Below are 17100 nucleotides of genomic sequence, written 5' to 3'. Positions count from 1 at the left end.
TCTGAGCGGACGAATGATGAAATAGCACTTGTACATGGAGCATTGTCCCTCAGATGCTGCAGATCTGCGGTAAATTGGGAGTTCGTAACTGAATCACGTGACAGGTGGAGGGTCTCCCACGTAAACCGGTGACTCTGCTCCTCGCCGCTCATAGGCCTCCGACCCTTCCTTCCGTATTTTCCCATTCTTTCATACTTTTATTGCCTACAATTCTCCCCATTCCCCGCTCTCGGGTCACAGAGTTACGGATCCCATCCCCATCCCAGTCGAGCAGACAATTCACAGCCCATCTGTAAATATGCAGCTTTCATTGACATCACTTCTATAAAAGAGTACCGAGAAGATTCACAGGAATGCTGCCGGGACGACCTGAGTAATAAGGAAGGACTGAATTCGTTAGGACTTTCATATTCCTTGGAACGTGGAAGATTGAGAGGAGATTTGATAGAGGTATTCAAAATGATGCGGGGTATTACTTGGGTAAATGCAAGCAGGCTTTTTCCATTGAGGTTTGGTGGGACAACAACTAGAGGTTATGTGATAAGATTGAAAAGTTTAAGGGGAACATGAGGGAATCTCCTTCACTCCCAGCGTCGCGAGAGTGTGCAAAGAGCTGCCAGTGCAACTTACGCACGCGAGCGCAATTTCCACTTTCACGAGAAGTTTGGGTTAGTAAATGGACGGTAGGGGTAAGTAGGGCTATGGACCTGGCGCAGGTCGGTGGAAGTAGGCAGGTCAAACGTTTGGGCACAGACTAGATGGGTCGAACGCCTTGTTCTGAGCTGCACTTTTTTATGACTCCACTGAAGCAAAAATAATTCATACAGTAATTTCAGTCGTATAGCCAATAACTCTTACAATAAAGACAATGTACATTTGACTTTCCTCTCTACCCACCGCACCACATTCCTCCACCAAGTAGACACACCTAGTATTTCTGTTTCTTGTACAGAAGCGGATGATCTCACATTTCGCATATTGGGCTCCAGCTGGTATGTTGTTCGCACGCACCCCATTTGCCTCCGTTACCCCGAAACTTCGTGACAAGAGACACAGTAAATAGAACTGTACAGCACAGGAACAGGCCTTTCAGCCCACAATGTTTTGCTCCACCATTAAGTTACCAATCAAATAGCCAAACTAATCCCTTCTGCCTGTAGAATGTCCATATCCTTCCTTTTTCCTCAGACCGAAACGTCTCTTAAAAGACCCCGATGTATCTGCCTCTAACAATGGCCCAGGTAGCACAGTCCAGCGACACATGTGCCTCACATAATCTTATAAACCTCCTGCAACCGTCAGCCCAGCCTGCACCGCTCCATAGAAAACAAGCAAAGTTTGTCCAGCCACTAGTTATAGATCTAACCCAAGCAATATCTTAGTGAACCTCTCATGCACCGTCTCCAGAGCCATCAACAGGGCAGATTACAAAGGAGGAGATGCTTGCCACCCTGTGGAAAATCAGGGTGGATCAATCCCCACAGCCTGACAACGCGCTCTATTGAACCCTTCAGGAGGCAAGTGGATATATTGCCAGCGCCCCGGCACATATTTAAAACATCGATAGAGACAGGAGTATTACCAGAGGATTGAAGGATAGGCAAACTTGGTCTTCTGTTAAAACATAAACCACGAAATTATAACCTGATGAGCCTGTCATTAGTATTCAGAAAGTTATTGGAAGGTATTCTAAAGGACTGAATATATAATTATTTTGATAGACATGCACTTATTATGGCTTTGTGAGTGGTAGGTCATGTCTAACTACAGAGATTTTGCTGAAGCTATAGACAATCGAAAATAAGTGCAGGAGTAGGCTATTTGACCCTTCGAGCGGGCACCTCCATTCAATGTGATCATGGCTGATCATCCATAATCAGTACCCCGTTCCTGCCTTCTCCCCATATCCCTTGACTCCGCTAACTTTAAGAGCTCTATCTAACTCTTTCTTGAAAGCATCCAGAGAATTGGCCTCCTCTGCCTTCTGAGGCAGAGCATTCCATAGATCCACAACTCGCTGGGCGAAAAAGTTTTTCCTCAACTCTGTTCTTAAGGGCCTACCCCTTATTCTTAAACTGTGGCCTCTGGTTCTGGACTTCCCCAACATCGGAAACATGTTTCCTGCCTCTAGCATGTCCAATCCCTTAATAATCTTATATGTTTCAATCAGATCCCCTCTCATCCTTCTAAATTCCAGTGTTTTCAAGTCCAGTTGCTCCAATCATTCAACATATGACAGTCCCGCCATCCCGGGAATCAACCTCGTGAACCTACGCTGCACTACCTCAATAGCAAGAATGCCCTTCCTCAAATTTGGAGACCAAAAATTAACAGAATACTCCAGGTGTGGTCTCACCAGGGCCCTATACAACTGCATAATGACCTCTTTGCTCCTGTACTCAACTCTCCTTGTTATGAAGGCTAACATGCCATTAGCTTTCTTGACTGCCTGCTGTACCTGCATGCTTACTTTCATTGGCATTCTGATGAAGAAGGACGCCTAGATCTTGTTGTACTTCCCCTTTTCCTAACTTGACACCATTCAGATAGCAATCTGCCTTCCTGTTCTTGCCACCAAAATGGGTAGCCTCACATTTATCCACATTAACCTGCATCTGCCATACATCTGCCCACTCACCAAACCTGTCCAAGTCACCCTGCATTCTCCCAACATCCTGCTCATATTTCACATTGTAACCCAATTTTGTGTCATCTGCAAATTTGCTAATGTTACTTTTAATTCCTTCATCTAAATCATTAATGTATATTGTAAATAGCTGCAGTCCCAGCACCGAGCCTTGCGGTACCCCACTAGTCACTGCCTGCCATTCTGAAAAGGACCCTTTAATCCCTACTCTTTGTTTCCTGTCTGCCAACCAATTTTCTATCCATGTTAGTACCCTACCCCCAATACCATGTGCTCTAATTTTGCCCACTAATCTCAAATGTGGGACCTTATCAATATTTTTCTGAATGTCCAGGTACAGTACATCCACTGGCTCTCGCTTGTTCATTTTCATAGTTACATCCTCAAAAAATTACAGAAGATTAGTCAAGCATGATTTCCCCTTCGTACATCCATGCTGACTCGGACTGATCCTGTTACTGCTATCCAAAACAACAGGAAAGTGGATGAAGGCAAGGCAATGAATATTGTTTACATGGGTTTTACTAAGGGATTTGGAAAGGTCGCGCATGGGAGACTGATCAAGTAGGGTGAATAACTCGCATTCAGGTTGAGGTATTAAATTGGATTAGACATTGGCTTTGTGGGAGAAGCCAGAGAGTGGTAGTAGAGGGTTGCCTCACTGACTGGAGGTCTGTAACTAGTAAACAGAAAGTACACTTCAGATGCTGTGGTCAAATCAACACGTACAAACAAGCTGGATGAACTCAACAGGTCGGGCAGCATCCGTTGAAATGAGCAGTCAACGTTTTGGGCCAAGACACTTCGTCGGGACTGAAGAAGGAGGGGGCAGGGGCCCCATAAAGAAAGTTGGGGGAGAGAGGTGATCGGAGGAGGGAGGAACCTCTCCCATTGGTATGAACATCGAATTCTCCAACTTCCGGTAATTCCCTCCCTCTCCCTTCCACCATCCCACTTTCACTCTGTCTCCTCTTCTAGCTGCCTATCACCTCTCTCATGATTCTGCCTTCTGCTACTACCCATAGTGCTTTCCCCTTACATTCCTGCTTCACCTCTCCTGCCTATCCCCTCCTGCCTCCCCTCCCCCACCCCTTGATCTTTCCTCTGATTGGTTTTCCAGCCTGTCCCCACCTTCTTTATGGGGCGCCTGCCCCCTCCTTCTTCAATCCTGACGAAGGGTCTCGGCCCAAAACGTTGACTGTACATTACAACGGACGCTGCCCGACCTGCTGAGTTCATCCTGCTTGTTTGTACGTGTTGGCCTGTAACTAGTAGTGGGCCACAGAGATCGATGCTGGGTCTTTTGTTGTTTTCCATGTATCTCGGTGGTTTGGATGATAATGTGGTTAACTGGATCAGCAAATCCGTGAATGTAACCGACTGTGAATGTAATGTGCAGTGGACTGTGAAGAAGGCTATCATGGCTTGCAGACGGATCTGCTTCTGCTGCAAAAAAAAAGCTAACAAAATGGCCAATGGAATTTAATGCAGAAAATGCGCATTGTAGTTCTTCCACAGTGAATGGCAGGGCACTGAGGAATATAGCACTATAATGGGATATGGGAGCAGCAATGCTCCATAATTACTACTTTACAGATTTACTAGAATGTTACTTGGGTTTCAGCACCTAAGTTACAGGGAAATGTTGAACAAGTTAGGTCTTTATTCTTTGGAGCGTAGAAGGTTGAGGGGGGACTTGATAGAGGTATTTAAAATTATGAGGTGATAGATCGAGTTGACGTTGATAGGCTTTTTCCATTTAGAGTAGGCGACATTCAAACAAGAGGACATGATTGGACAGTTAGGGGGCAAAAGTTTAAGGGTAACAGGAGAGGGATTTCTTTACTCAGAGAGTGGTACCTGTGTGGAATGAGCTTCCAGTAGACGTGGTACAGGCAGGTTCGGTATTGTCATTTAAAGTAAAATTGGACAGGTATATGGACAGGAAATGAATGGGGGGGGGGGGGGGGTTGGTGGTGGTTATGGGCTGAGTGCGGACCAGTGGGACTAGGTGAGAGTGAGCGTTCGGCACGGACTAGAAGTGCTGAGATGGCATATTTCCGTGCTGTAATTGTTATATGGTTTTATATGGTTAATTCATGGAAAGTGGCGGCAGAAGCAGATAGGATCGTACAGAAAGCTTTAGTCATATTGGCCTTCATAAATCAATTTACTAAGTACAGTAGACGGATGTTATGCTGAAGTTGTAAGACATTGGTAAGGCCTTGGTAATAATATTATCTGCAGTTTTTTTTTCATCTACCTTCAAGATAGATGCAAATAAGGTTTAAAGAGGATAGGGAAAATGGACAAGGATGTTGCAGGGGCTGGATGAACAAGTGAGGACTATATTCTTCAGAACATAGAAGAATGAGGGGAGATTGATAGAGGTAAACAAAATTATGAGGAGTATTAATGGCTCTAAAGAGCCTTCAGCTCAAACAAGTCATTGGCTCTGGTACGTTTTCTCTCTCACTGTACCTAGTGTAGTAAATGCTGATTGTGTGTTCTTCATGCCGGTTGTTGGAGTCCTGGGATGCAGCTGCAGCTCCTTGAAGACTGTGTGAGGGATCTGGAGCAGCACCTAGATGATTTTCAGCGTATCCGGGAGAATTGAAATGAATTGGCTTTATTACTTACATATTACTTACATGGATATGAGGACTAAAAATCTTTACGTTACGTTTCCGTCGAAATGAGCAATCTGCAATTTAAAGTAATTTATAATAAATGGTATATACAACACAACATAAAAATACATTTGAGTCAGCATAAATTAAGCAGTCTGATGGCCTCGTGGAAGAAGCTGTTCCGGAGCATTTTGGTCCCGGATTTTATGCTGCAGTACCATTTCAAGATGGTAGCAGATGGAAAGGTTTGTGGTCATGGTGAACCGGGTCCCCAATGATCCTTGGGGCCCTTTTTAACACACCTGTTTTTGTAAATGTCCTAAACAGTGGGAAGTTCACAACTACAGATTCACTTGGCTGTCCGCACCACTGTCTGCAGACTCCTGCGAATTGAGGGAGGTACAGTTCCCATACCAGGCAGTGAGGCAGCCAGTCAGGATGCTCTCAATTGTAGCCCTGTAGAAAATCCTTAGAATATAGGTCCCCATTTCAAACTTTTCAATGGTCTGAGCTGGAAGAGCCACTGTTGTGCTTTTGTCACCACACAGCCAGTATGTACAGACCATTTGAGATCCTCAGTGATGTTTATACCGAGGTACATGAGGCTCTTACCCTCTCAACCCCAGATCCAATGATATCAATAGGAGTTAGCCTGTATCCATTTCTCCTGTAATCCACAACCAGCTCCTTTGTTTTTGTGACACTGAGGGAGACCTTGTTTTCTTGCACCATTGTTTCAGGGTGATAACTTCTTCCCTGTAGGCCACTTCGTTATTGTTTGAGATTAGGCCAATCAATGTAGTGTCGTCAGCAAATTTAATTAGCAGATTAGAACTGTGGGTGGCAACACAGTCATGGGTATACAGGGGGTAATGGAGGAGGATTAGAACACAGCCCTGAGGAGCACCGGTGTTGAGGGGAGTCCACTGTTACCACCTGCCGGCGATCTGACAGGAAGTCCAGGATCCAGCTACGCAAGGCAGGGTCAAGGCCGAGGTCTCTGAGCTTCCTGTCGAGCCTGGAGGGAATTATGGTGTTAAATGCTGCAGTGCAAGAACAGTCGGTTGTGTCGGTAGGGAAATGGTTGAGGAGTCTAGTGTGGGTGGTAGCATGCTGCGGATGTAGTCATGACCAACCTCTCAAAGCATTTGCTTATCATTGAGGTGAGTGCGACAGGACGCCAGTCGTTCAGACATGTTACCTTGGAGACTGTTTTGAAGCAGGATGCCACTCTACACTGGGAGCAGTAGAGTTGAAAAATGTCTGTAAACACACTTGCCAGTGGATTCAGTGATGAAACCCAGGCTTAATGCTGTTGTCCCACTGAAATCTTAAGAAACATCAATAGAGTTGTTTTTAAATGCGAGCGCACCCCACATGTGACGTAACACTGGCGCCCCCATGCGCCTGACGTCACAAATGGGTTCCCCACATGCGGATCTGCCCTCACGTACGCGGTGCCTTACGTCACCCACGCACTACTGTGCTCGTTTGGTCGGTTTAACGGCTGAGCTACTATTCACGTGAACCCCAACAGCCAATAGAGGACTTATGAGCTGCATTAATACCATTGGTGCGCAGCGATATCAATCACAGGTTGCACCACCCAATATTCGAGGCGGAACAACCAAGAGTCCGATACTCCCGGTCGCGCCCCGAACACCCGTCAAAGCGGAACAAATCAGAAAGTGAATATCCCGGTTGTTGGTTCATTTCCATTTCCCTGCGAGAGAAAAACTAAATCTGTAGCTGCTGTAGATATGAAATAACGGCTGTTCACAATTTTCTGCAGACCTGCAAGCCACTGCTCCACGTGAACGTGTAGCTTCACCTTTCGGCCTTCCAGACAGGCAGTGAGATCCAGATCTGTCACGTCCTCTCGTTGTGGATGGACAATATGGTTTTTTTCTGCAATATGGCAGTATGTTTCATTCCACTGCCAAAGTGCAGCCAATATTGCATAGGTAGATTACTTACTTATGTAAGAATTTAGATTTTTCCATTTATCTGAGCTCCTCTTGTACAGTTCAGTTCAGTTTTCCTTCAGAATTTCCAAATCAACAACCCAGTCAGTCAAATTTCCATCTGAAGTTCCAAAGCAAAGGCTCAGTCGTGTCTAATAATTCCAGACAATTAAAATCGGGGATTTGTTTATAATTATCACGAAATGAGCTACAGTTAAATTATTGCCAAACATCACACTGTCTGTAAAAAAGCTGAAGATGAAAAGAGGATGGCTTCTACAAAAGGATAATGATCCTAAGCACACCTCAAAATCCACAATAGTCTACGTCAAGAGGCATAAGCTGAAGGTTTTGCCATGACCCTCAAAATCCCCCGACCTAAACATCATCGGAAATCTGTGCAGAGAGCTCAATAGAACAGTACATGCCAGACGGCTCAAGAATCTCACAGAACTAGAAGCTTTTTGCATGGAAGAATGGGCGAAAATCCCCCAACAAGAATTGAAAGACACTTAACTGGCTACAAAAAGCGTTTACAGGCTATGATACTTGATAAGGGGGTGTTACTATGTACTGCCATGCAGGGTGCCCAAACTGTTGCTTCGGGCCCTTTACCTTTTTTATTATTCTGAAACTGTAAAAGATTGAAATAAAACAGTAATCTTGCTTAAAATATTAAAGAAATGTGTCACCTTTAACTTCATGCCTTTTGGGAATCAGGTAATCTTTTAATCTCTTAGCTATACACAGTAAAATAAATTTTGACCAGGGGTACCCACCCGTTTGCATGCCACTGTAGTCATCACGAACTGAGCTGCAGTTAAAACTTTTCTAACATACCACAGGTCAATACATTACAACAGTACATTGAGCTGATTTATGACAAAACAATAAGTGTAACAAAGGATTATGGCCGCAGTATAGGTGCAGTGCAGATAGACATATGACGCAGGGTCACGTCGAGTTACATTGTGAGGTAGAGCACATTTTATCGTACTGGAGACCATTCATTGGGCTTATTATCGCAGACAGGAAGCCGTCCTGGAGCCCGGTTGTGCGCACTTTAAGGCTTTTGTATCTCTTCCCTAATGGTCGCTGGATTTGCAGCAAGAATGTCCAGCTTGTGAGAATCTTTGTGTACACGGCGTGCTTTTCCGACGCTGGGAGATGAGTAGCAGGAATCCATGCAGGGAACGCTTGTTTCTCTGATTTTCTCAGCGTAGACCAAAGTTCTCTGCAGTTCCTTGCAGTCATGGGGAGAGCAGTAGGCATATGAAGGCGTGAAGTATCGACAAGAAACTCGGCCTTCACCCTGCCTTGTGTAGCTGGATCCTGGACTTCCTGTTGATCGCCGACAAGTAGTACGTGTGGGTTTCCGCACCTCTGCCCCTCTGACACTCAACACAGGTGTCTCTCAGTGTTGCCTTTTTAGCCCCCTCCTTTACTCTCTGTGCACCCATAACTTGTGTCACCACCCGCAGCTCCAATCTGCTAATTAAATTTGCCGATGATACTACACTGATTGGCCCAATCTCAAATAAGAAGAAGAAGCATATTGGCAAGAAGTCATCACCATGACTCAGTGGTGTCAAGAAAACAACCTCCCCCTCATTGTCACAAAAACAAGGGAACTGGTTCTGTACTACAGAAGGAATGGAGACAGGCTTACCCGTATTGACATCAATGGATCTGGGGTTGAGAGGGTGAACAGCTTTAAGTTCCAAGGCATAAATATCACCGATGATCTCACATTGTCTGTACGTACCGGCTGTGTCGTGAAAAGAGCACAGCAGCCCCTCTTTCACCTCAGATGGCTGAAGAAATTGGTAGGGCACCTCAAATTCTCAGAAATTTCTACAGTTCCACAATTGACAGCATCCTGACTGGCTGCATCACTGGTATGAGAACTGTAATTCCCTCTACCCCAGTACTCTGCAGAAAGTGGTGCGGACAGCCCAGCGCATCAGTACATATAAACCTCCCACTATTTGGACTTTTGCGGAGACTGATGTGTAAAAAGGGCCGAGTCACACCAACCACAAACTGTTCCAGCTGCTGCCATCTGGGAAATGGTATCACAGCATAAAAGCTAGAACCAACAGGCTCCGGGATAGTTTCTTCCACCAGGCCATCAGAACGATTAATTCAAGCTGATAAAATTATATTTCTATTTTATATTGACTGTCCGGTTGTAAATAGTATAAATTAGTTATAGTAAATAGTATAAACAATTTATTATAAATTACTATAAATTGCACATTGCACATTTAGACGGAGACGAAACGTAAATATTTTAACTCCTCATGTACAAAGTCAACTTAATTCAATGCAATTTCCTGCCCATCTAGGTCAACTTCTGTCCAGCCTGTATCTCACCACCTGAAAGATTTATATCAAACATCTAGTTCAATCTTAGTCCACAGTGTATCCCGCCACCTCAATGATAAATATCAATCATCTTGTTCAACCTCTGTCCAACCTGTATCCCACCAAATGATATATATCAACCATCTTGTTCAACATCTGTCCAGTCTGTATCCCACCACCCCAATGATATATATCAACCATCTGGTTCAACCTCTGACCAGACTGTATCCCACCACCTCAATGATATATATCAACCATCTTGTTCAACCTCTGTCCAGTCTGTATCCTACCACCTCAATGATAGATATCAACCATCTTGTTCAACCTCTGTTTAGTCTGTACCCCGCCGCCTCAAAGATATATATCAAACATCTTGTTCAACCTCTGTCCAACCTGTTACCCACCAAATGATATATATCAACCATCTTGTTCAACCTCTGTCCAGTCTGTATCCCACCACCCCAATGATATATATCATCCATCTGGTTCAACCTCTGTCCAGTCTGTATCCCACCACCTCACTATTATATATCAACCATCTTGCTCAACCTCTGTCCAGTCTGTATCCCACCACCTCAATGATATATATCAACCATCTTGTTCAACCTCTGTCCAGTCTGTATCCCAACACCTCAATGATATATATCAACCATCTTGTTCAACCTCTGTCCAGTCTGTATCCCACCACCTCACTATTATATATCAACCATCTTGCTCAACCTCTGTCCAGTCTGTATCCCACCACCTCAATGATATATATCAACCATCTTGTTCAACCTCTGTCCAGTCTGTACCCCGCCGCCTCAAAGATATATATCAACCTTCTTGTTCAATCTCTGTCCTGTCTGTATCTCACCAATGATGATATATCAACAATCTTTCTCCTACATTGTTTTCATTGTGAAGTATTTTGCCTCACTGGGTTATTTCTGAAATCGCTTTTTTGTTATCTGAACTACCAGAGGATTTATTGAATGTAGCATGAGCGGGAGAAAAGACAGCCATTACAATTTTATTTTCAACATTCAACATTTGTCATGAGGAAACTTGCTGCATCATTGTCAGTCATTTTTGAAGAGTCACATTCTCCGTTGCCAGGGTAACAACCCTTATGACCTGCAGGAATTGGCGTACATCTTTATCGCTCTGGTCAATATCCCTCAGGGAGAGTCAGTGGCCTCGGGATCCGATGTAACAGATTGATAGTGAGGTGGGGAGGATGTTGTGAGCATTGACTGTGTCGACTGTACTAACCCTGTGTTGGAATGAAAAGAGAACTAATGAATGTGGGACATTCATTTGTGCAACTTTGTTCAGGCCGTCACAAACATCTTGTCATCAGTCAACAGTTGTGCATCATTTAAAGTAAAAAATAGAAAATGCTGGAACCGTTCAGCAGATCGGGTCTGATGCTGGGTTTTCAACAGTTTCTCTTTACACACATCCAATCTGATGTACCGAGTTTCCAGCACTTTACTTTCAATTTTAAATTAAACGTGTTTTATTCCTGTTAGCCTGCAGGAAATGTGATGTCCAATTGTGCTGGGCAAGATCTCATTTAACAGTAGGATAATGATAAAATATGTTCAGTTTAGCTGGTGGAGACAATGTGAAACGTATCCCTGCCTGCTGGTGCCCCGCACACAGGTTTTCCAGCCCGCTCTCTGACCCAGTCAGGTTCCCGCTCTGCCACAGGTTGATATCGGAGTGTTAGTTTTTGAACTCTGAATGGCCGAGACACTGCAGCACATTACTGGCGACAAGGAGTCCTGGGCGAGTTACTGATTGAGCTGTAATCCTGGGTAATACTGGTCCTATGGAGCTGTCGGTATCGGGGATTTGGCACAGGTCAGTACTACCACAGATGGGGGCTGGATGTTCCTCCTTTCACAGTGAATCAAAAGCCTTGGGGTGCTGGGCATTGGCTCTGAGGAAATTTCTGATTATACCACTCGCTGTGAGGTGTGTGGACGATGTGTGAGGATTCGGGGGTCGGTGAGTGGCAGATTCAGCAGTGTGACACTGTGAGGTTGGGTCCTGGGATATCACAGTTTTAGATCCAAGTACAATGGACCCAGGGTTCAAGCTGCCCAGGTTTATGAGATGTTGAACCCGTATTTCTGTTCTGGGCTCAGATGTTTGTTTCGGGAGTTTCTTTGGAAGAAATGACTGCCATACCGAGGAGAGGATGAGTTACCATCCCATCCATCACAGTGAGAGGCTGTGAGTAACTGGGCTGTACCGTGTTTGCAACAGTAGAAATAGACCCGTGAGTTTGGTTTTCAAACTGTGTTTGGAAATCGCCCTTCATTGTCTCCTGTCTGTCAATCGTTGGACATGAAGCACATGTGTTCAGTACAACTGAATACTGAACAGCGCACGTGGTTCACAAGAGTAATCTCAGGAATGAGAGGGTTTCTGTACGAGGGGTGATTGATAAGTCTGTGGCCTGAGGTGGGAGATGAGTTATTAACTTCAAACTTTATGGATAATCACTCAAAGAGTTGATCTGAATGTGCATGTAACGAGAGCTGTATAACTCGTCTCCTTCTGCCATAGGCCATGAACTTATCAATCACTCTTACTGTCGACCAACTCTGGAGGTCCAAGATGTCGAATTCTGCAAAGAAGGGATCCGTTTGCTCCACGACCGCTGAACTAAGCGTGTAAATGTAGGCGGGGACCATGTTGAAAAATAAATGTGCTGGGTTTTCTAAACTTGACTCCTTCTACCTTGGGCCACGAACTTATCAACCACCGCTTGTATGACAAGCATTTGATGACTCTGTGCTTGTAACCTATTGAGTTCAGAAGTATAGAGGTGGACGGGATCTTATTTAAACCTACGGAATACTGAACAGCCTGGAGACAGTGGACACGTGGAGGATGTTTCCATCAGACGGAGAGTCTGGGGTCTGAGAGCACAGTCTCGGAATAATCAAGCTTCCCTTTAAAACTGAGAGAAACTTCTTCAGCCAAAGAGTGGTCGATCTGTGGAGTTTGTTGCAACAGATGGTGATTGGGGCTGTCACTGGGTATATTTCCGGCAGAGGTTAATATATTATTGATTGCTAACTATTATCATTTTTTGTTAACCAGAACTATCAGAGTATTATTGAAAACGGCACGTTAAAAGCAGACTTTACAATTTTAGATTCTTCGATTCAAAGTGGCTGCAGTGTTAAACTTTATCATAATTAAACTCACAGCATACGATGTTGAGTTTGTTATTTCCCTTTTCGGTTATTTTTGGTGAACCACTTCCTCTGTTTCCAGGGTAACGGCCCACTAGAGCTGCAAGAAGAATTGCACATTTTTTTATCGCTCTGTGTTCACCGCCTCTCAGGGTAGAGACAGTGGCCTCAGGAGCAAATGCAACAGCATGATAGTGGGAGGAGAGGATGCTGTGAGCATTGACTGTATAGAATGAACTGAGAACAAAGAAGTAGAGAAACATAGAGAACCTACAGCATAATACACTGGCCCTTCGTCCAACAGTGCTCTCCCAAACATGATCATACGTTAGAGATTTCCTAGGGTTAACCATCAGGCCTCTTCTTTTTATCTCCATGTACCTATCCAAAAGTCTCTCAATAGGCCCTGTTGTATCCGCCTCCACCACCGTCGCCGGCAGCCCATTCCACGCACTCACCACTCTCTGCGTAAAAGAACTTACCCCTGACATCACCTCTGTACCTTCTCCCAAGCATCTTAAAACTGTGCGCTCTCGTGTTAGCCATTTCAGCCCTGAGAAAAAGCCTCTGACTATCCACACGATCTATGCCCCTGATCATCTTGTACACCTCTATTAGGTCACCTCTCATCCTCCATCTGTCCAAGAAGAAAAGGCCAAGTTCACTCACCCTATTCTCATAAGGCGTGCTCCCCAATCCAGAGAAATCCTTGTAAATCTCGTCTGCACCCTTTCTATCGCTTCCGCACCCTTCCTGTAGTGAGGCGACCAGAACTGCACTCCAAGCACAGTACTCCAAGTGGGGTCTAACCAGGGTCCTATATAACAGTAACATTACCTCTTGGCACTTGAACTCAATCACAAGGTTGATGAAGGCCTTCATCACCGTATGCCTTCTGAACCACATAGTCAGGCTGCGCAGCATTTTTGAGTGTCCTATGGACTCAGACCCCAAGATCCCTCTGATCCTCCACACTGCCAAGAGTCTTACAATTCATACTATATTCTGCCATCATATTTACTTCTAAAGTGAATCACCTCACACTTATCTGGGTCGAACTCCATCTTCCACTTCTCAGCCCAGTTTTGCTTCCAGTCGGGGTCCCGCTATAACCTCGACAGCCCTCCACACTATCCACAATACCTCTAACCTTTGTGTCATCAGTAAATGTACTGACCTATCCCTCCACTTCCTCATCCAGGTCCTTTATAAAACTGACGAAGAGAAATGGTGCCAGAACAGATCCCTGAGGAACAGCACTAGTCAACGACGTCCAGGCAGAATATGACCCATCTACAAACAATTTTGCGTTCTGTGGGCAAGCCATTTCTGGATCCACAAAGCAATGTCTGCTTGGATCCCATGCATCCTTACTTTCTCAATAAGCCTTGCATGGGTACCTCATCAAGTGCCTTGCTGAAATCCACTACATCTACATCTACTGCTCTACCTCCATAAATGTGTTTAGTCACATCGTCAGAAAATTCAATCAGGCCGGTAAGGGACGACCTGCCTTTGTCAAAGCCAAGCTGTCAATTCGTAATAATTTTATGCCTCTCCAAATGTTCATAAATTCATGAAACAGAGCATGTGAAGTTGAATTCTTTATTTCCTATTTTCAGTTAGTTCTGCTCAGCCAGTTCCTCCATCACCAGGGTAACAGCCCACCAGAGCTACAGAGTGTTGAACATTTTTATCGCTCTCTGGTCACCGCCCATCAGTGACCTCAGGAGCCGGTGTGGAGGCCCGGATGTCTTGAGCATTCACTGTATGGAATATATAACGTTTCTATCGCAGGAAAGAGATAACTAATGAATGTAGGGATTGCATTTATGCAAATCTGTTTAGGATGTCACACACAGGGTTCAACAGGGATCACTCCCTCCACAATTCCCTTGTTCATTCATCCCTCCTCATTAATCTTCTTCCAGATACTTATCCCTGCATAAGCCTAAGCGCTACACCTGCCGTACCCCTTCTCCCTGACCTCCATTCAGAGACACAAAACAGTCCTTCCGGGTGAGGAAACACTTCATCTGCGAATCTATTGCTGGGGTCATCTATTGTGTCCGGTGCTCCCGATGCGACCTCCTTTACATTGGTGAGACCCACCATCAAATGGGAGACCGTTTCGTCGAGCATCTCTGTATCATCTGCCACAAGGGGGACTTTGCAGTGGCCAAACGTTTTCATTCTGATTCCCATTCCGACGTTTCGATCGACGGCCTCCTCTTGTGCCAAGATGAGACCGCCCTCAGGCTGGAGGAGCAACACCTTAGTGATCGTCTTCGCATAAAACAGAGGCCGGCAGATGTGTGGAGACGGAAGGGATCGAGGGAATGTGGATCGGGCAGAAACATGTGGCTGAGATGGGAGAGCAGCCGCCATCTTGTTGATGGTTAGAGAGGCTGAATGGCCTCCTGCTGTTTTTGACTTGGTGTTTCAGTGTTCCTGTCCAGTGAGGTTCCGGAGGAATGTGAATAGAAAAAAAAGTGTTTATAAACATAGAAGTGATTTCAATGAAACCTGCACAATTCCTTTTCGGGTGGGAATTGTATGTCGGACCGGGATGGGAATCGAACCCTTAACTCTGAGAACCGGGAGATGGAGCCATGGGGATGGGGAAGATTCTTAGGGAAAATAAAAATGTAGCTGGTGTAAATATGGAATAATGTGGGGAATGCGGCAGGTAGGTCGGGCAGCGTGTGAGGGGCGAGGAGCAGAGTCACCGGTTTCTCGCTCCCATTTCAAACGCAGATCTGCGGCATCTCAGGTTTTCGCTTCCGAGGCCCCGCCCCCGCTCTCACAGTCTCCGGATGGGCGGGGTTTTCTTTCCGTTCTCTGTTGAAGCTGATCGTCTGTGGGGAGCCGGTGGACGGATCTCGCTGCTCTCGGGACAAATTGATCAATTTCTCATCGGTCAGTATTGAGGCCGGTCACTAGGGGTGAACGCGACCGACAATTTCCCATCGGTGAGTACTGAAGTCGATCCCGGGGGCGGCGAGCCTCATGTGGGGCAGAGACTCCAGTTAACTTCCTCGAACTGGCGGCCCCGTCCCGCTTCCTGGACACAACCTGTCTTGGTCGGTCCGGGTTATGGGACCTTCACACCGAACCGACTGAGATGAGCCGCCGCTCAGCCCCTGGTGTTCTGGTCCCAGGAGCGGGAGGAGGTGATGATACCGAGACTGAACCCATCCATTAAGATGTACCCGGTGAACTTTACCTCCATCACCCGGCCCGGTATCGGATCCAAGCTTTAACTGGATCGACGCCTAGAGTCGATAATTCTTTTACATATTTCCAGCACACTGGAAGTGGTCGTTCGGCCCGTTGTGTTCTTGCAGATGGAGGGTTAAACAGAGTAATCGCACACTCGGGACACTCATCCACGTGTATGTGTAGTTTCACCTTTCCCCGTTCAGACGGGACAGTGATCTCTCACGTCCTCTCGGGGGACTGGGTTACCACAGAACACCCCGATTCCAGAGTAGGGTCAACAAAAGTGATACCACAGGATACTCCAGCGGATTCACCCATATGGATTATACGAAGTGACAGTCACACATCCTCTGTGCACTGTGTGCCGATGATCAACCCAACCTTTTGGGTTCTCTCTCTCTCTCTCTCTCTCTCTCTCTCTCTCTCTCTCTCTCTCTCTCTCTCTCTCTCTCTCTCCCTCTCTCTCTCTCCCCACCTCTCACTCTCCCTCTCTCTCTCTCTCCCTCTCCCCACCTCTCACTCTCCCTCTCTCTCTCTCCCTCTCCCCACCTCTCACTGTCCCTCTCTCCCCCTCTCTCTCCCCCTCTCTCTCCCTCTCTCTCTCTCCCCCCCCTCTCTCTCTCCCTTTCTCTCTCTCGCTCTTCAACAAATCACTATGGTTACAGAGAAAGTGCGGTGAAGGTAGACATATGGTGCAAGTTCACTTTGAGTTAGATAGCGAGATCGAGAGACCATCTTATTAAGCTGTGTCTTATTACACTGGGAACGTTCAATTTGGTATAACAGCAAAATGAGGGCCATCGTTGAGCCCAGTGGTATGTTTTCTATTTTTTTAATCTTCGAACAGATGGGTGGGTGAGAGGTGAGAATGTTTAGGCTTGTGGGAAACATTAATTATGTTTCCTGAGGCAGCGGGAAATATAGACACAGTCTATAGAGAGGCGGCCAGTTTCTATGTTGTGCACAGCCGTGTCCATAGTTCTCTGCTGTTTCATGTAGTCATGGGCAGAACGGTAACCGTACGAAGCCGGGAAGTACTCGGATCGGTTACTTTCCATGATGCAGTGATAAAGTTT

The 17100-nt window shown here is 45.7% G+C and overlaps 1 long non-coding RNA gene across 1 annotated transcript in view; it reads right to left on the bottom strand.

Moving 5' to 3' along the window:
- Window positions 1-17100, bottom strand: part of LOC140721243 (uncharacterized) — a 219605-nt gene that overhangs the window by 67335 nt on the left and 135170 nt on the right. The window lies entirely within an intron of this gene.

Source organism: Hemitrygon akajei, unplaced genomic scaffold (assembly GCF_048418815.1).
Source record: "Hemitrygon akajei unplaced genomic scaffold, sHemAka1.3 Scf000053, whole genome shotgun sequence".
Taxonomy (NCBI): Eukaryota; Metazoa; Chordata; class Chondrichthyes; order Myliobatiformes; family Dasyatidae; genus Hemitrygon; species Hemitrygon akajei.
This window is presented reverse-complemented; position numbering and strand designations above follow the sequence as displayed.